Below are 18,385 nucleotides of genomic sequence, written 5' to 3'. Positions count from 1 at the left end.
ACGGGTAAAAAGCCCCAAAGTGTGAGATTGGTTATTTTTCAGCTTTCAGCAGCCCTGGGCAAGTTCTTTAGAGAAATGTGGCTCTTTTTCTTGGTTCACTTGTCTATGTCCAGCTGCACAACGAGATGAGGCTGGTCATTGTCATTTTCTGAGCTGTGAACGGGCAGGAAGGTGAGAAAATGTCGGATTTTGACCATTTGTGCTGACCTTTGAATTTCAATGTACCTCTCTATAACATGACCCAGCTGTAATGTCAGTGGTCGCATTGATTTGATTTTTTGTTTTTCTTGTAGGGCGCTGGCACCCACATTCAGTGACCCAGAAAATGTGGCACTGCTGTGAATAGTTTAGTCGCAAAGTGAAGATTCACGGGTAAAAAGCCCCAAACTGTGAGATTGGTTATTTTTCAGCTTTCAGCAGCCCTGGGCAAGTTCTTTAGAGAAATGTGGCTCTTTTTCTTGGTGCACTTGTCTATGTCCAGCTGCACAACAAGATGAGGCTGGTCATTGTCATTTTCTGAGCTGTGAACGGGCAGGAAGGTGAGAAAATGTCGGATTTTGACCATTTGTGCTGACCTTTGAATTTCAATGTACCTCTCTATAACATGACCCAGCTGTAAGGTCAGTTGTCGCATTGATTTGATTTTTGATTTGCTTGTAGGGCGCTGGCACCCACATTCAGTGACCCAAAACAATTGGCACTGCTGTGAATAGTTTAGTCGCAAAGTGAAGATTCACGGGTAAAAAGCCCCAAACTGTGAGATTGGTTATTTTTCAGCTTTCAGCAGCCCTGGGCAAGTTCTTTAGAGAAATGTGGCTCTTTTTCTTGGTGCACTTGTCTATGTCCAGCTACACAACAAGATGAGGCTGGTCATTGTCATTTTCTGAGCTGTGAACGGGCAGGAAGGTGAGAAAATGTCGGATTTTGACCATTTGTGCTGACCTTTGAATTTCAATGTACCTCTCTATAACATGACCCAGCTGTAATGTCAGTGGTCGCATTGATTTGATTTTTGGTTTGCTTGTAGGGCGCTGGCACTCACATTCAGTGACCCAGAAAATGTGGCACTGCTGTGAATAGTTTAGTCGCAAAGTGAAGATTCACGGGTAAAAAGCCCCAAAGTGTGAGATTGGTTATTTTTCAGCTTTCAGCAGCCCTGGGCTAGTTCTTTAGAGAAATGTGGCTCTTTTTCTTGGTGCACTTGTCTATGTCCAGCTGCACAACAAGATGAGGCTGGTCATTGTCATTTTCTGAGCTGTGAACGGGCAGGAAGGTGAGAAAATGTCGGATTTTGACCATTTGTGCTGACCTTTGAATTTCAATGTACCTCTCTATAACATGACCCAGCTGTAATGTCAGTGGTCGCATTGATTTGATTTTTGGTTTGCTTGTAGGGCGCTGGCATCCACATTTAGTGACCCAGAAAATGTGGCACTGCTGTGAATAGTTTAGTCGCAAAGTGAAGATTCACGGGTAAAAAGCCCCAAAGTGTGAGATTGGTTATTTTTCAGCTTTCAGCAGCCCTGGGCAAGTTCTTTAGAGAAATGTGGCTCTTTTTCTTTGTGCACTTGTCTATGTCAAGCTGAACAAAGAGAAGAGGCTGGTTATTGTCATTTTCTGAGCTGTGAACGGGCAGGAAGGTGAGAAAATGTCGGATTTTGACCATTTGTGCTGACCTTTGAATTTCAATGTACCTCTCTATAACATGACCCAGCTGTAATGTCAGTGGTCGCATTGATTTAATTTTTGGCTTGCTTGTAGGGCGCTGGCACCCACATTCAGTGACCCAGAAAATGTGGCACTGCTGTGAATAGTTTAGTCGCAAAGTGAAGATTCACGGGTAAAAAGCCCCAAAGTGTGAGATTGGTTATTTTTCAGCTTTCAGCAGCCCTGGGCAAGTTCTTTAGAGAAATGTGGCTCTTTTTCTTGGTTCACTTGTCTATGTCCAGCTGCACAACGAGATGAGGCTGGTCATTGTCATTTTCTGAGCTGTGAACGGGCAGGAAGGTGAGAAAATGTCGGATTTTGACCATTTGTGCTGACCTTTGAATTTCAATGTACCTCTCTATAACATGACCCAGCTGTAATGTCAGTGGTCGCATTGATTTGATTTTTTGTTTTTCTTGTAGGGCGCTGGCACCCACATTCAGTGACCCAGAAAATGTGGCACTGCTGTGAATAGTTTAGTCGCAAAGTGAAGATTCACGGGTAAAAAGCCCCAAACTGTGAGATTGGTTATTTTTCAGCTTTCAGCAGCCCTGGGCAAGTTCTTTAGAGAAATGTGGCTCTTTTTCTTGGTGCACTTGTCTATGTCCAGCTGCACAACAAGATGAGGCTGGTCATTGTCATTTTCTGAGCTGTGAACGGGCAGGAAGGTGAGAAAATGTCGGATTTTGACCATTTGTGCTGACCTTTGAATTTCAATGTACCTCTCTATAACATGACCCAGCTGTAATGTCAGTGGTCGCATTGATTTGATTTTTGGTTTGCTAGTAGGGCGCTGGCATCCACATTTAGTGACCCAGAAAATGTGGCACTGCTGTGAATAGTTTAGTCGCAAAGTGAAGATTCACGGGTAAAAAGCCCCAAACTGTGAGATTGGTTATTTTTCAGCTTTCAGCAGCCCTGGGCAAGTTCTTTAGAGAAATGTGGCTCTTTTTCTTGGTTCACTTGTCTATGTCCAGCTGCACAAAAAGATGAGGCTGGTCATTGTCATTTTCTGATCTGTGAACGGGCAGTAAGGTGAGAAAATGTCGGATTTTGACCATTTGTGCTGACCTTTGAATTTCAATGTACCTCTCTATAACATGACCCAGCTGTAATGTCAGTGGTCGCATTGATTTGATTTTTGGTTTGCTTGTAGGGCGCTAGCACCCACATTCAGTGACCCAAAAAATGTGGCACTGCTGTGAATAGTTTAGTCGCAAAGTGAAGATTCACGGGTAAAAAGCCCCAAAGTGTGAGATTGGTTATTTTTCAGCTTTCAGCAGCCCTGGGCAAGTTCTTTAGAGAAATGTGGCTCTTTTTCTTGGTGCACTTGTCTATGTCCAGCTGCACAACAAGATGAGGCTGGTCATTGTCATTTTCTGAGCTGTGAACGGGCAGGAAGGTGAGAAAATGTCGGATTTTGACCATTTGTGCTGACCTTTGAATTTCAATGTACCTCTCTATAACATGACCCAGCTGTAATGTCAGTGGTCGCATTGATTTGATTTTTGGTTTGCTTGTAGGGCGCTGGCATCCACATTTAGTGACCCAGAAAATGTGGCACTGCTGTGAATAGTTTAGTCGCAAAGTGAAGATTCACGGGTAAAAAGCCCCAAAGTGTGAGATTGGTTATTTTTCAGCTTTCAGCAGCCCTGGGCAAGTTTTTTAGAGAAATGTGGCTCTTTTTCTTGGTTCACTTGTCTATGTCCAGCTGCACAACAAGATGAGGCTGGTCATTGTCATTTTTTGAGCTGTGAACGGGCAGGAAGGTGAGAAAATGTCGGATTTTGACCATTTGTGCTGACCTTTGAATTTCAATGTACCTCTCTATAACATGACCCAGCTGTAATGTCAGTGGTCGCATTGATTTGATTTTTGGTTTGCTTGTAGGGCGCTGGCATCCACATTCAGTGACCCAGAAAATGTGGCACTGCTGTGAATAGTTTAGTCGCAAAGTGAAGATTCACGGGTAAAAAGCACCAAAGTGTGAGATTGGTTATTTTTCAGCTTTCAGCAGCCCTGGGCAAGTTCTTTAGAGAAATGTGGCTCTTTTTCTTTGTGCACTTGTCTATGTCAAGCTGAACAAAGAGAAGAGGCTGGTTATTGTCATTTTCTGAGCTGTGAACGGGCAAGAAGGTGAGAAAATGTCGGATTTTGACCATTTGTGCTGACCTTTGAATTTCAATGTACCTCTCTATAACATGACCCAGCTGTAATGTCAGTGGTCGCATTGATTTAATTTTTGGCTTGCTTGTAGGGCGCTGGCACCCACATTCAGTGACCCAGAAAATGTGGCACTGCTGTGAATAGTTTAGTCGCAAAGTGAAGATTCACGGGGAAAAAGCCCCAAAGTGTGAGATTGGTTATTTTTCAGCTTTCAGCAGCCCTGGGCAAGTTCTTTAGAGAAATGGGGCCCTTTTTCTTGGTGCACTTGTCTATGTCCAGCAGCACAACGAGATGAGGCTGGTCATTGTCATTTTCTAAGCTGTGAACGGGCAGGAAGGTGAGAAAATGTCGGATTTTGACCATTTGTGCTGACCTTTGAATTTCAATGTACCTCTCTATAACATGACCCAGCTGTAATGTCAGTGGTCGCATTGATTTGATTTTTGATTTGCTTGTAGGGCGCTGGCACCCACATTCAGTGACCCAAAAAATTTGGCACTGCTGTGAATAGTTTAGTCGCAAAGTGAAGATTCACGGGTAAAAAGCCCCAAACTGTGAGATTGGTTATTTTTCAGCTTTCAGCAGCCCTGGGCAAGTTCTTTAGAGAAATGTGGCTCTTTTTCTTGGTGCACTTGTCTATGTCCAGCTGCACAACAAGATGAGGCTGGTCATTGTCATTTTCTGAGCTGTGAACGGGCAGGAATGTGAGAAAATGTCGGATTTTGACCATTTGTGCTGACCTTTGAATTTCAATGTACCTCTCTATAACATGACCCAGCTGTAATGTCAGTGGTCGCATTGATTTGATTTTTGGTTTGCTTGTAGGGTGCTGGCATCCACATTTAGTGACCCAGAAAATGTGGCACTGCTGTGAATAGTTTAGTCGCAAAGTGAAGATTCACGGGTAGAAAGCCCCAAAGTGTGAGATTGGTTATTTTTCAGCTTTCAGCAGCCCTGGGCAAGTTCTTTAGAGAAATGTGGCTCTTTTTCTTGGTTCACTTGTCTATGTCCAGCTGCACAACAAGATGAGGCTGGTCATTGTCATTTTCTGAGCTGTGAACGGGCAGGAAGGTGAGAAAATGTCGGATTTTGACCATTTGTGCTGACCTTTGAATTTCAATGTACCTCTCTATAACATGACCCAGCTGTAATGTCAGTGGTCGCATTGATTTGATTTTTGGTTTGCTTGTAGGGCGCTGGCACCCACATTCAATGACCCAGAAAATGTGGCACTGCTGTGAATAGTTTAGTCGCAAAGTGAAGATTCACGGGTAAAAAGCCCCAAACTGTGAGATTGGTTATTTTTCAGCTTTCAGCAGCCCTGGGCAAGTTCTTTAGAGAAATGTGGCTCTTTTTCTTGGTGCACTTGTCTATGTCCAGCTGCACAACAAGATGAGGCTGGTCATTGTCATTTTCTGAGCTGTGAACGGGCAGGAAGGTGAGAAAATGTCGGATTTTGACCATTTGTGCTGACCTTTGAATTTCAATGTACCTCTCTATAACATGACCCAGCTATAATGTCAGTGGTCGCATGGATTTGATTTTTGGTTTGCTTGTAGGGCGCTGGCATCCACATTTAGTGACCCAGAAAATGTGGCACTGCTGTCAATAGTTTAGTCGCAAAGTGAAGATTCACGGGTAAAAAGCCCCAAAGTGTGAGATTGGTTATTTTTCAGCTTTCAGCAGCCCTGGGCAAGTTCTTCAGAGAAATGTGGCTCTTTTTCTTGGTGCACTTGTCTCTGTCCAGCTGCACAACGAGATGAGGCTGGTCATTGTCATTTTCTGAGCTGTGAACGGGCAGGAAGGTGAGAAAATGTCGGATTTTGACCATTTGTGCTGACCTTTGAATTTCAATGTACCTCTCTATAACATGACCCAGCTGTAATGTCAGTGGTCGCATTGATTTGATTTTTAGTTTGCTTGTAGGGCGCTGGCCCCCACATTCAGTGACCCATAAAATGTGGCACTGCTGTGAATAGTTTAGTCGCAAAGTGAAGATTCACGGGTAAAAGCCCCAAACTGTGAGATTGGTTATTTTTCAGCTTTCAGCAGCCCTGGGCAAGTTCTTTAGAGAAATGTGGCTCTTTTTCTTGGTGCACTTGTCTATGTCCAGCTGCACAACAAGATGAGGCTGGTCATTGTCATTTTCTGAGCTGTGAACGGGCAGGAAGGTGAGAAAATGTCGGATTTTGACCATTTGTGCTGACCTTTGAATTTCAATGTACCTCTCTATAACATGACCCAGCTGTAATGTCAGTGGTCGCATGGATTTGATTTTTGGTTTGCTTGTAGGGCGCTGGCATCCACATTTAGTGACCCAGAAAATGTGGCACTGCTGTGAATAGTTTAGTCGCAAAGTGAAGATTCACGGGTAAAAAGCCCCAAACTGTGAGATTGGTTATTTTTCAGCTTTCAGCAGCCCTGGGCAAGTTCTTTAGAGAAATGTGGCTCTTTTTCTTGGTTCACTTGTCTATGTCCAGCTGCACAACAAGATGAGGCTGGTCATTGTCATTTTCTGAGCTGTGAACGGGCAGGAAGGTGAGAAAATGTCGGATTTTGACCATTTGTGCTGACCTTTGAATTTCAATGTACCTCTCTATAACATGACCCAGCTGTAATGTCAGTGGTCGCATTGATTTGATTTTTGGTTTGCTTGTAGGGCGCTGGCACCCACATTCAGTGACCCAAAAAATGTGGCACTGCTGTGAATAGTTTAGTCGCAAAGTGAAGATTCACGGGTAAAAAGCCCCAAAGTGTGAGATTGGTTATTTTTCAGCTTTCAGCAGCCCTGGGCAAGTTCTTCAGAGAAATGTGGCTCTTTTTCTTGGTGCACTTGTCTCTGTCCAGCTGCACAACGAGATGAGGCTGGTCATTGTCATTTTCTGAGCTGTGAACGGGCAGGAAGGTGAGAAAATGTCGGATTTTAACCATTTGTGCTGACCTTTGAATTTCAATGTACCTCTCTATAACATGACCCAGCTGTAATGTCAGTGATCGCATTGATTTGATTTTTGGTTTGCTTGTAGGGCGCTGGCACCCACATTCAGTGACCCAGAAAATGTGGCACTGCTGTGAATAGTTTAGTCGCAAAGTGAAGATTCACGGGTAAAAAGCCCCAAAGTGTGAGATTGGTTATTTTTCAGCTTTCAGCAGCCCTGGGCAAGTTCTTTAGAGAAATGTGGGTCTTTTTCTTGGTTCACTTGTCTCTGTCCAGCTGCACAACGAGATGAGGCTGGTCATTGTCATTTTCTGAGCTGTGAACGGGCAGGAAGGTGAGAAAATGTCGGATTTTGACCATTTGTGCTGACCTTTGAATTTCAATGTACCTCTCTATAACATGACCCAGCTGTAATGTCAGTGGTCGCATTGATTTGATTTTTGGTTTGCTTGTAGGGCGCTGGCACCCACATTCAGTGACCCAGAAAATGTGGCACTGCTGTGAATAGTTTAGTCGCAAAGTGAAGATTCACGGGTAAAAAGCCCCAAACTGTGAGATTGGTTATTTTTCAGCTTTCAGCAGCCCTGGGCAAGTTCTTTAGAGAAATGTGGCTCTTTTTCTTGGTGCACTTGTCTATGTCCAGCTGCACAACGAGATGAGGCTGGTCATTGTCATTTTCTGAGCTGTGAACGGGCAGGAAGGTGAGAAAATGTCGGATTTTGACCATTTGTGCTGACCTTTGAATTTCAATATACCTCTCTATAACATGACCCAGCTGTAATGTCAGTGGTCGCATTGATTTGATTTTTGGTTTGCTTGTGAGGCGCTGGTACCCACATTCAGTGACCCAGAAAATGTGGCACTGCTGTGAATAGTTTAGTCGCAAAGTGAAGATTCACGGGTAAAAAGCCCCAAACTGTGAGATTGGTTATTTTTCAGCTTTCAGCAGCCCTGGGCAAGTTCTTTAGAGAAATGTGGCTCTTTTTCTTGGTGCACTTGTCTATGTCCAGCTGCACAACAAGATGAGGCTGGTCATTGTCATTTTCTGAGCTGTGAACGGGCAGGAAGGTGAGAAAATGTCGGATTTTGACCATTTGTGCTGACCTTTGAATTTCAATGTACCTCTCTATAACATGACCCAGCTGTAATGTCAGTGGTCGCATGGATTTGATTTTTGGTTTGCTTGTAGGGCGCTGGCATCCACATTTAGTGACCCAGAAAATGTGGCACTGCTGTGAATAGTTTAGTCGCAAAGTGAAGATTCACGGGTAAAATGCCCCAAAGTGTGAGATTGGTTATTTTTCAGCTTTCAGCAGCCCTGGGCAAGTTCTTTAGAGAAATGTGGCTCTTTTTCTTGGTTCACTTGTCTATGTCCAGCTGCACAACAAGATGAGGCTGGTCATTGTCATTTTCTGAGCTGTGAACGGGCAGGAAGGTGAGAAAATGTCGGATTTTGACCATTTGTGCTGACCTTTGAATTTCAATGTACCTCTCTATAACATGACCCAGCTGTAATGTCAGTGGTCGCATTGATTTGATTTTTGGTTTGCTTGTAGGGCGCTGGCACCTACATTCAGTGACCCAAAAAATGTGGCACTGCTGTGAATAGTTTAGTCGCAAAGTGAAGATTCACGGGTAAAAAGCCCCAAAGTGTGAGATTGGTTATTTTTCAGCTTTCAGCAGCCCTGGGCAAGTTCTTCAGAGAAATGTGGCTCTTTTTCTTGGTGCACTTGTCTCTGTCCAGCTGCACAACGAGATGAGGCTGGTCATTGTCATTTTCTGAGCTGTGAACGGGCAGCAAGGTGAGAAAATGTCGGATTTTGACCATTTGTGCTGACCTTTGAATTTCAATGTACCTCTCTATAACATGACCCAGCTGTAATGTCAGTGGTCGCATTGATTTGATTTTTGGTTTGCTTGTAGGGCGCTCGCACCCACATTCAGTGACCCAAAAAATGTGGCACTGCTGTGAATAGTTTAGTCGCAAAGTGAAGATTCACGGGTAAAAAGCCCCAAACTGTGAGATTGGTTATTTTTCAGCTTTCAGCAGCCCTGGGCAAGTTCTTTAGAGAAATGTGGCTCTTTTTCTTGGTGCACTTGTCTATGTCCAGCTGCACAACGAGATGAGGCTGGTCATTGTCATTTTCTGAGCTGTGAACGGGCAGGAAGGTGAGAAAATGTCGGATTTTGACCATTTGTGCTGACCTTTGAATTTCAATATACCTCTCTATAACATGACCCAGCTGTAATGTCAGTGGTCGCATTGATTTGATTTTTGGTTTGCTTGTGAGGCGCTGGCACCCACATTCAGTGACCCAGAAAATGTGGCACTGCTGTGAATAGTTTAGTCGCAAAGTGAAGATTCACGGGTAAAAAGCCCCAAACTGTGAGATTGGTTATTTTTCAGCTTTCAGCAGCCCTGGGCAAGTTCTTTAGAGAAATGTGGCTCTTTTTCTTGGTGCACTTGTCTATGTCCAGCTGCACAACAAGATGAGGCTGGTCATTGTCATTTTCTGAGCTGTGAACGGGCAGGAAGGTGAGAAAATGTCGGATTTTGACCATTTGTGCTGACCTTTGAATTTCAATGTACCTCTCTATAACATGACCCAGCTGTAATGTCAGTGGTCGCATGGATTTGATTTTTGGTTTGCTTGTAGGGCGCTGGCATCCACATTTAGTGACCCAGAAAATGTGGCACTGCTGTGAATAGTTTAGTCGCAAAGTGAAGATTCACGGGTAAAATGCCCCAAAGTGTGAGATTGGTTATTTTTCAGCTTTCAGCAGCCCTGGGCAAGTTCTTTAGAGAAATGTGGCTCTTTTTCTTGGTTCACTTGTCTATGTCCAGCTGCACAACAAGATGAGGCTGGTCATTGTCATTTTCTGAGCTGTGAACGGGCAGAAAGGTGAGAAAATGTCGGATTTTGACCATTTGTGCTGACCTTTGAATTTCAATGTACCTCTCTATAACATGACCCAGCTGTAATGTCAGTGGTCGCATTGATTTGATTTTTGGTTTGCTTGTAGGGCGCTGGCACCTACATTCAGTGACCCAAAAAATGTGGCACTGCTGTGAATAGTTTAGTCGCAAAGTGAAGATTCACGGGTAAAAAGCCCCAAAGTGTGAGATTGGTTATTTTTCAGCTTTCAGCAGCCCTGGGCAAGTTCTTCAGAGAAATGTGGCTCTTTTTCTTGGTGCACTTGTCTCTGTCCAGCTGCACAACGAGATGAGGCTGGTCATTGTCATTTTCTGAGCTGTGAACGGGCAGAAAGGTGAGAAAATGTCGGATTTTGACCATTTGTGCTGACCTTTGAATTTCAATGTACCTCTCTATAACATGACCCAGCTGTAATGTCACTGGTCGCATGGATTTGATTTTTGGTTTGCTTGTAGGGCGCTGGCATCCACATTTAGGTACCCAGAAAATGTGGCACTGCTGTGAATAGTTTAGTCGCAAAGTGAAGATTCACGGGTAAAAAGCCCCAAACTGTGAGATTGGTTATTTTTCAGCTTTCAGCAGCCCTGGGCAAGTTCTTTAGAGAAATGTGGCTCTTTTTCTTGGTTCACTTGTCTATGTCCAGCTGCACAACAAGATGAGGCTGGTCATTGTCATTTTCTGAGCTTTGAACGGGCAGGAAGGTGAGAAAATGTCGGATTTTGACCATTTGTGCTGACCTTTGAATTTCAATGTACCTCTCTATAACATGACCCAGCTGTAATGTCAGTGGTCGCATTGATTTGATTTTTGGTTTGCTTGTAGGGCGCTGGCACCCACATTCAGTGACCCAAAAAATGTGGCACTGCTGTGAATAGTTTAGTCGCAAAGTGAAGATTCACGGGTAAAAAGCCCCAAAGTGTGAGATTGGTTATTTTTCAGCTTTCAGCAGCCCTGGGCAAGTTCTTCAGAGAAATGTGGCTCTTTTTCTTGGTGCACTTGTCTCTGTCCAGCTGCACAACGAGATGAGGCTGGTCATTGTCATTTTCTGAGCTGTGAACGGGCAGGAAGGTGAGAAAATGTCGGATTTTGACCATTTGTGCTGACCTTTGAATTTCAATGTACCTCTCTATAACATGACCCAGCTGTAATGTCAGTGGTCGCATTGATTTGATTTTTGGTATGCTTGTAGGGCGCTGGCACCCACATTCAGTGACCCAGAAAATGTGGCACTGCTGTGAATAGTTTAGTCGCAAAGTGAAGATTCATGGGTAAAAAGCCCCAAACTGTGAGATTGGTTATTTTTCAGCTTTCAGCAGCCCCGGGCAAGTTCTTTAGAGAAATGTTGCTCTTTTTCTTGATGCACTTGTCTATGTCCAGCTGAACAACAAGATGAGGCTGGTCATTGTCATTTTCTGAGCTGTGAACGGGCAGGAAGGTGAGAAAATGTCGGATTTTGACCATTTGTGCTGACCTTACAATTTCAATATACCTCTCTATAACATGACCCAGCTGTAATGTCAGTGGTCGCATTGACTTGATTTTTGGTTTGCTTGTAGGGCGCTGGCACCCACATTCAGTGACCCAGAAAATGTGGCACTGCTGTGAATAGTTTAGTCGCAAAGTGAAGATTCACAGGTAAAAAGCCCCAAAGTGTGAGATTGGTTATTTTTCAGCTTTCAGCAGCCCTGGGCAAGTTCTTTAGAGAAATGTGGGTCTTTTTCTTGGTTCACTTGTCTATGTCCAGCTGCACAACGAGATGAGGCTGGTCATTGTCATTTTCTGAGCTGTGAACGGGCAGGAAGGTGAGAAAATGTCGGATTTTGACCATTTGTGCTGACCTTTGAATTTCAATGTACCTCTCTATAACATGACCCAGCTGTAATGTCAGTGGTCGCATTGATTTGTTTTTTGGTTTGCTTGTAGGGCGCTGGCATCCACATTTAGTGACCCAGAAAATGTGGCACTGCTGTGAATAGTTTAGTCGCAAAGCGAAGATTCACGGGTAAAAAGCCCCAAAGTGTGAGATTGGTTATTTTTCAGCTTTCAGCAGCCCTGGGCAAGTTCTTTAGAGAAATGTGGCTCTTTTTCTTGGTTCACTTGTCTATGTCCAACTGCACAACAAGATGAGGTTGGTCATTGTCATTTTCTGAGCTGTGAACGGGCAGGAAGTTGAGAAAATGTCGGATTTTGACCATTTGTGCTGACCTTTGAATTTCAATGTACCTCTCTATAACATAACCCAGCTGTAATGTCAGTGGTCGCATTGATTTGATTTTTGGTTTGCTTGTAGGGCTCTGGCACCCACATTCAGTGACCCAAAAAATGTGGCACTGCTGTGAATAGTTTAGTCGCAAAGTGAAGATTCACGGGTAAAAAGCCCCAAAGTGTGAGATTGGTTATTTTCAGCTTTCAGCAGCCCTGGGCAAGTTCTTTAGAGAAATGTGGCTCTTTTTCTTGGTTCACTTGTCTATGTCCAGCTGCACAACAAGATGAGGCTGGTCATTGTCATTTTCTGAGCTGTGAACGGGCAGGAAGGTGAGAAAATGTCGGATTTTGACCATTTGTGCTGACCTTTGAATTTCAATGTACCTCTCTATAACATGACCCAGCTGTAATGTCAGTGGTCGCATTGATTTGATTTTTGGTTTGCTTGTGAGGCGCTGGCACCCACATTCAGTGACCCAGAAAATGTGGCACTGCTGTGAATAGTTTAGTCGCAAAGTGAAGATTCACGGGTAAAAAGCCCCAAAGTGTGAGATTGGTTATTTTTCAGCTTTCAGCAGCCCTGGGCAAGTTCTTTAGACAAATGTGGCTCTTTTTCTTTGTGCACTTGTCTATGTCAAGCTGAACAACGAGATGAGGTTGGTTATTGTCATTTTCTGAGCTGTGAACGGGCAGGAAGGTGAGAAAATGTCGGATTTTTACCATTTGTGCTGACCTTTGAATTTCAATGTACCTCTCTATAACATGACCCAGCTGTAATGTCAGTGGTCGCATTGATTTAATTTTTGGTTTGCTTGTAGGGCGCTGGCACCCACATTCAGTGACCCAGAAAATTTGGCACTGCTGTGAATAGTTTAGTCGCAAAGTGAAGATTCACGGGTAAAAAGCCCCAAACTGTGAGATTGGTTATTTTTCAGCTTTCAGCAGCCCTGGGCAAGTTCTTTAGAGAAATGTGGCTCTTTTTCTTGGTTCACTTGTCTATGTCCAGCTGCACAACGAGATGAGGCTGGTCATTGTCATTTTCTGAGCTGTGAACGGGCAGGAAGGTGAGAAAATGTCGGATTTTGACCATTTGTGCTGTCCTTTGAATTTCAATGTACCTCTCTATAACATGACCCAGCTGTAATGTCAGTGGTCGCATTGATTTGATTTTTGGTTTGCTTGTGACGCGCTGGCACCCACATTCAGTGACCCAGAAAATGTGGCACTGCTGTGAATAGTTTAGTCGCAAAGTGAAAATTCACGGGTAAAAAGCCCCAAAGTGTGAGATTGGTTATTTTTCAGCTTTCAGCAGCCCTGGGCAAGTTCTTTAGAGAAATGTGGCTCTTTTTCTTTGTGCACTTGTCTATGTCAAGCTGAACAACGAGATGAGGCTGGTTATTGTCATTTTCTGAGCTGTGAACGGGCAGGAAGGTGAGAAAATGTCGGATTTTGACCATTTGTGCTGACCTTTGAATTTCAATGTACCTCTCTATAACATGACCCAGCTGTAATGTCAGTGGTCGCATTGATTTAATTTTTGGTTTGCTTGTAGGGCGTTGGCACCCACATTCAGTGACCCAGAAAATGTGGCACTGCTGTGAATAGTTTAGTCGCAAAGTGAAGATTCACGGGTAAAAAGCCCCAAACTGTGAGATTGGTTATTTTTCAGCTTTCAGCAGCCCTGGGCAAGTTCTTTAGAGAAATGTGGCTCTTTTTCTTGGTTCACTTGTCTATGTCCAGCTGCACAACGAGATGAGGCTGGTCATTGTCATTTTCTGAGCTGTGAACGGGCAGGAAGGTGAGAAAATGTCGGATTTTGACCATTTGTGCTGTCCTTTGAATTTCAATGTACCTCTCTATAACATGACCCAGCTGTAATGTCAGTGGTCGCATTGATTTGATTTTTGGTTTGCTTGTAGGGCGCTGGCACCCACATTCAGTGACCCAAAAAATTGGCACTGCTGTGAATAGTTTAGTCGCAAAGTGAAGATTCACGGGTAAAAAGCCCCAAACTGTGAGATTGGTTATTTTTCAGCTTTCAGCAGCCCTGGGCAAGTTCTTTAGAGAAATGTGGCTCTTTTTCTTGGTTCACTTGTCTATGTGCAGCTGCACAACGAGATGAGGCTGGTCATTGTCATTTCCTGAGCTGTGAACGGGCAGGAAGGTGAGAAAATGTCGGATTTTGACCATTTGTGCTGTCCTTTGAATTTCAATGTACCTCTCTATAACATGACCCAGCTGTAATGTCAGTGGTCGCATTGATTTGATTTTTGGTTTGCTTGTGAGGCGCTGGCACCCACATTCAGTGACCCAGAAAATGTGGCACTGCTGTGAATAGTTTAGTCGCAAAGTGAAGATTCACGGGTAAAAAGCCCCAAAGTGTGAGATTGGTTATTTTTCAGCTTTCAGCAGCCCTGGGCAAGTTCTTTAGAGAAATGTGGCTCTTTTTCTTTGTGGACTTGTCTATGTCAAGCTGAACAACGAGATGAGGCTGGTTATTGTCATTTTCTGAGCTGTGAACGGGCAGGAAGGTGAGAAAATGTCGGATTTTGACCATTTGTGCTGACCTTTGAATTTCAATGTACCTCTCTATAACATGACCCAGCTGTAATGTCAGTGGTCGCATTGATTTAATTTTTGGTTTGCTTGTAGGGCGCTGGCACCCACATTCAGTGACCCAGAAAATGTGGCACTGCTGTGAATAGTTTAGTCGCAAAGTGAAGATTCACGGGTAAAAAGCCCCAAACTGTGAGATTGGTTATTTTTCAGCTTTCAGCAGCCCTGGGCAAGTTCTTTAGAGAAATGTGGCTCTTTTTCTTGGTTCACTTGTCTATGTCCAGCTGCACAACAAGATGAGGCTGGTCATTGTCATTTTCTGAGCTGTGAACGGGCAGGAAGGTGAGAAAATGTCGGATTTTGACCATTTGTGCTGACCTTTGAATTTCAATGTACCTCTCTATAACATGACCCAGCTGTAATGTCAGTGGTCGCATTGATTTGATTTTTGGTTTGCTTGTAGGGCGCTGGCATCCACATTTAGTGACCCAGAAAATGTGGCACTGCTGTGAATAGTTTAGTCGCAAAGTGAAGATTCACGGGTAAAAAGCCCCAAACTGTGAGATTGGTTATTTTTCAGCTTTCAGCAGCCCTGGGCAAGTTCTTTAGAGAAATGTGGCTCTTTTTCTTGGTTCACTTGTCTATGTCCAGCTGCACAACAAGATGAGGCTGGTCATTGTCATTTTCTGAGCTGTGAACGGGCAGGAAGGTGAGAAAATGTCGGATTTTGACCATTTGTGCTGACCTTTGAATTTCAATGTACCTCTCTATAACATGACCCAGCTGTAATGTCAGTGGTCGCATTGATTTGATTTTTGGTTTGCTTGTAGGGCGCTGGCACCCACATTCAGTGACCCAGAAAATGTGGCACTGCTGTGAATAGTTTAGTCGCAAAGTGAAGATTCACGGGTAAAAAGCCCCAAACTGTGAGATTGGTTATTTTTCAGCTTTCAGCAGCCCTGGGCAAGTTCTTTAGAGAAATGTGGCTCTTTTTCTTGGTTCACTTGTCTATGTCCAGCTGCACAACAAGATGAGGCTGGTCATTGTCATTTTCTGAGCTGTGAACGGGCAGGAAGGTGAGAAAATGTCGGATTTTGACCATTTGTGCTGACCTTTGAATTTCAATGTACCTCTCTATAACATGACCCAGCTGTAATGTCAGTGGTCGCATTGATTTGATTTTTGGTTTGCTTGTAGGGCGCTGGCACCCACATTCAGTGACCCAGAAAATGTGGCACTGCTGTGAATAGTTTAGTCGCAAAGTGAAAATTCACGGGTAAAAAGCCCCAAAGTGTGAGATTGGTTATTTTTCAGCTTTCAGCAGCCCTGGGCAAGTTCTTTAGAGAAATGTGGCTCTTTTTCTTTGTGGACTTGTCTATGTCAAGCTGAACAACGAGATGAGGCTGGTTATTGTCATTTTCTGAGCTGTGAACGGGCAGGAAGGTGAGAAAATGTCGGATTTTGACCATTTGTGCTGACCTTTGAATTTCAATGTACCTCTCTATAACATGACCCAGCTGTAATGTCAGTGGTCGCATTGATTTAATTTTTGGTTTGCTTGTAGGGCGCTGGCACCCACATTCAGTGACCCAGAAAATGTGGCACTGCTGTGAATAGTTTAGTCGCAAAGTGAAGATTCACGGGTAAAAAGCCCCAAACTGTGAGATTGGTTATTTTTCAGCTTTCAGCAGCCCTGGGCAAGTTCTTTAGAGAAATGTGGCTCTTTTTCTTGGTTCACTTGTCTATGTCCAGCTGCACAACAAGATGAGGCTGGTCATTGTCATTTTCTGAGCTGTGAACGGGCAGGAAGGTGAGAAAATGTCGGATTTTGACCATTTGTGCTGACCTTTGAATTTCAATGTACCTCTCTATAACATGACCCAGCTGTAATGTCAGTGGTCGCATTGATTTGATTTTTGGTTTGCTTGTAGGGCGCTGGCATCCACATTTAGTGACCCAGAAAATGTGGCACTGCTGTGAATAGTTTAGTCGCAAAGTGAAGATTCACGGGTAAAAAGCCCCAAACTGTGAGATTGGTTATTTTTCAGCTTTCAGCAGCCCTGGGCAAGTTCTTTAGAGAAATGTGGCTCTTTTTCTTGGTTCACTTGTCTATGTCCAGCTGCACAACAAGATGAGGCTGGTCATTGTCATTTTCTGAGCTGTGAACGGGCAGGAAGGTGAGAAAATGTCGGATTTTGACCATTTGTGCTGACCTTTGAATTTCAATGTACCTCTCTATAACATGACCCAGCTGTAATGTCAGTGGTCGCATTGATTTGATTTTTGGTTTGCTTGTAGGGCGCTGGCACCCACATTCAGTGACCCAGAAAATGTGGCACTGCTGTGAATAGTTTAGTCGCAAAGTGAAGATTCACGGGTAAAAAGCCCCAAACTGTGAGATTGGTTATTTTTCAGCTTTCAGCAGCCCTGGGCAAGTTCTTTAGAGAAATGTGGCTCTTTTTCTTGGTTCACTTGTCTATGTCCAGCTGCACAACAAGATGAGGCTGGTCATTGTCATTTTCTGAGCTGTGAACGGGCAGGAAGGTGAGAAAATGTCGGATTTTGACCATTTGTGCTGACCTTTGAATTTCAATGTACCTCTCTATAACATGACCCAGCTGTAATGTCAGTGGTCGCATTGATTTGATTTTTGGTTTGCTTGTAGGGCGCTGGCATCCACATTTAGTGACCCAGAAAATGTGGCACTGCTGTGAATAGTTTAGTCGCAAAGTGAAGATTCACGGGTAAAAAGCCCCAAACTGTGAGATTGGTTATTTTTCAGCTTTCAGCAGCCCTGGGCAAGTTCTTTAGAGAAATGTGGCTCTTTTTCTTGGTTCACTTGTCTATGTCCAGCTGCACAACAAGATGAGGCTGGTCATTGTCATTTTCTGAGCTGTGAACGGGCAGGAAGGTGAGAAAATGTCGGATTTTGACCATTTGTGCTGACCTTTGAATTTCAATGTACCTCTCTATAACATGACCCAGCTGTAATGTCAGTGGTCGCATTGATTTGATTTTTGGTTTGCTTGTAGGGCGCTGGCACCCACATTCAGTGACCCAGAAAATGTGGCACTGCTGTGAATAGTTTAGTCGCAAAGTGAAGATTCACGGGTAAAAAGCCCCAAACTGTGAGATTGGTTATTTTTCAGCTTTCAGCAGCCCTGGGCAAGTTCTTTAGAGAAATGTGGCTCTTTTTCTTGGTTCACTTGTCTATGTCCAGCTGCACAACAAGATGAGGCTGGTCATTGTCATTTTCTGAGCTGTGAACGGGCAGGAAGGTGAGAAAATGTCGGATTTTGACCATTTGTGCTGACCTTTGAATTTCAATGTACCTCTCTATAACATGACCCAGCTGTAATGTCAGTGGTCGCATTGATTTGATTTTTGGTTTGCTTGTAGGGCGCTGGCACCCACATTCAGTGACCCAGAAAATGTGGCACTGCTGTGAATAGTTTAGTCGCAAAGTGAAAATTCACGGGTAAAAAGCCCCAAAGTGTGAGATTGGTTATTTTTCAGCTTTCAGCAGCCCTGGGCAAGTTCTTTAGAGAAATGTGGCTCTTTTTCTTTGTGCACTTGTCTATGTCAAGCTGAACAACGAGATGAGGCTGGTTATTGTCATTTTCTGAGCTGTGAACGGGCAGGAAGGTGAGAAAATGTCGGATTTTGACCATTTGTGCTGACCTTTGAATTTCAATGTACCTCTCTATAACATGACCCAGCTGTAATGTCAGTGGTCGCATTGATTTAATTTTTGGTTTGCTTGTAGGGCGTTGGCACCCACATTCAGTGACCCAGAAAATGTGGCACTGCTGTGAATAGTTTAGTCGCAAAGTGAAGATTCACGGGTAAAAAGCCCCAAACTGTGAGATTGGTTATT

At 43.9% G+C, this 18,385-nt stretch overlaps 1 long non-coding RNA gene across 4 annotated transcripts in view; it reads left to right on the top strand.

The window, feature by feature from the left end:
- LOC135811543 (uncharacterized) overlaps positions 1-18,385 on the top strand; it is a 357,214-nt gene that overhangs the window by 231,119 nt on the left and 107,710 nt on the right. Inside the window, exon 6 of one of the 4 annotated variants that reach the window (XR_010552633.1) lies at positions 5,066-5,105. The exons of the other annotated variants lie outside the window; for them this stretch is intronic. This is a non-coding gene — a long non-coding RNA (uncharacterized LOC135811543). Of the gene's footprint in view, positions 1-5,065; positions 5,106-18,385 lie in introns of those variants that run through there. 4 annotated transcript variants of the gene reach the window in all.

This window comes from Sycon ciliatum, chromosome 3 (assembly GCF_964019385.1).
Source record: "Sycon ciliatum chromosome 3, ocSycCili1.1, whole genome shotgun sequence".
Classification (NCBI taxonomy): Eukaryota; Metazoa; Porifera; class Calcarea; order Leucosolenida; family Sycettidae; genus Sycon; species Sycon ciliatum.
This window is presented reverse-complemented; position numbering and strand designations above follow the sequence as displayed.